The sequence below is a fragment of the Trichechus manatus genome, unplaced genomic scaffold (assembly GCF_000243295.1).
Source record: "Trichechus manatus latirostris isolate Lorelei unplaced genomic scaffold, TriManLat1.0 scaffold00344, whole genome shotgun sequence".
NCBI classification, from domain to species: domain Eukaryota; kingdom Metazoa; phylum Chordata; class Mammalia; order Sirenia; family Trichechidae; genus Trichechus; species Trichechus manatus.
Window position 1 is genome coordinate 760,724 of NW_004444280.1, and position 2,005 is coordinate 762,728.

Genomic DNA, 2,005 nt, shown 5'->3' on the forward strand with positions numbered 1-2,005 from the left:
AAGGTGGGAGGTTCGAGTCTACCCAAAGGTGCCTCAGAAGAAAGGCCTGGTGACCTACTTCCAAAAAATCAGCCAGTGGAAACCCTATGGAGCACAGTTCTTCTCTGACACACGTGGGGTCACCATGAGTTGGAATCAACTGGACAACAACTGGGTCTGGTTGGGAATCGTCCCTTGTAAACCACTGATGAGTGAAATTCAAATACAAGTCTGTAATTCCTGAGTTAATCAAAACTAAGTGCAGCGTTTCTTAGACATCAGAGGCACTCTATTAATAAATGTGGGTGGCAGAAGCGGGGTGTTCCCAGACAAGAATGGCATTTTGAAATGACAGGGAACTCAACTGAAGTGTGAACCACAGACCAGGACTCAAACAATTGTACCTGATAGAAGCATTCCACGTCCAGCAGGGTTCTCAGCGGGCTGTTCAACAGATGAAAAGTCTGAAAAATAGGACTTTGAAGAGAGGTTGCCAAGGAGTTGTGGTGACTTAAGTGATGCTTTATGAAAACCGACATGTTGACGTCGATATTGGAATTTACCGTGGTGTGATTTGGTCCCAGGAAATCTGCGGTGGCCGCACTCGGCTTTAGAGGGTGCAGGGCTCTGCGTTAATGCCTGGTTCTTCTGGAATATCACTTGTTGGCGTCTCTATCCAGCAACCACTCGAGCCAAACTACATCCACATGCCATCAACTTCCTTCTGTCTGTGTAGTTGAACTAGAAACCGTTTCTTCCCGATATAATTGTATCCGTATTAAATGTCGTGTGGGCTGGTACACCCTGCTAGAATGATTTGTGAGTCACTCTTTGCGTGGATGGAGAGAAGAGTAGCTAAAACAGAATAACCCAAATAGAAATTTGTGGAGAATTGGGACTTTTGAAATGTGTCGCTTATAGTTTTAGAGGTAAGTCATCTACGTGGTGTAAACAGCTACCTGTCTAATCTTCTAATTTCAGAAAAGAGGGTAAACGTTTGTCTTCTGAGGCTTCTGTAACAAAAAGACCTTCATAATGAGGTACATTTTTTCCTGAATGTGCTGTGGCTTATTCCAAGACTGGACCTTCCAAGTGGACGTGGTCGTGTTGGGTATCACTGAGTCAATTCCAACTCAGTGATCCCTTGTGACAGAGTAGAACTGCCCCATACAGTTTCCTAGGCTGTAATGTTTACGGAAGCAAATGACCAGATCTTTCTCCCGTGGAGCCACTGGGTGGGTTTGAACCACCAGCCTGTTGGTTAGCAGTTGAGCGCTTAACTACTGTGCCATCAGGCCTCCTTTCCAGCTGGCCGTAGATGAGAAGAAATTTTAGCTTTCAGTTTACTGAAGTCAGAGTGAGATTAGTTAGACCTCTGTTGTTCTGGATTCCATGTTACTGTGCGCTGGTGATCTCGGCGTTAAGAATTCTGTCCAGCCTCATTGCTCCACACGCCCACCTTCACCACCCGCTTCCTCCTGGTCTTCTGAGTGCCGTTCCCCAGCCCATCCTTATCTGAAATCATCAGTGTGTTTTGACCGGTTCGGTATGCTTCCTCTCCTGTGGAGCCGGGGACACTTCCGCACACCTCCTTCTGCCCAGATGTCACCTCCATCACCACCCCCATCACGCCTGCTTCCTTATCAACCTGTGGACCATTCTCACCAGTCCTTCCAGTCCCTGCACCCTGAGCTTTACTGGGGCATCAGATCACTTGCTGTGGTCCTTCCTGCCTACATCCCTGGGTGTCTGAGGGGTTGTCACAGCTGGGATGCTTGACTGGCATCATCTTATGTACTAGTTTGTGTTACGAGTTTAGATTTTTGGGGGAAATGCTTGTCACAATCTAGTTTTTAACCAGAAAGCCTTTTTTTTTTTTTAGGTGTTATCTTATTATTGACTTTTTGTTGGCTAATTTGCTGCCTCATGAGTATAAGTGTATATAATGTAGCGGCATTTTTTCAGTCTTTGCCAGTCAGCACACACACACACACACACACACACACACACACACACACACACACAC

At 46.2% G+C, this 2,005-nt stretch overlaps 1 pseudogene; it reads right to left on the reverse strand.

The window, feature by feature from the left end:
• The window catches only part of LOC101348407 (uncharacterized), a 37,872-nt pseudogene extending 36,266 nt beyond the window's left edge, over positions 1-1,606 (reverse strand).
• Positions 1,607-2,005: the final 399 nt, after the last annotated feature.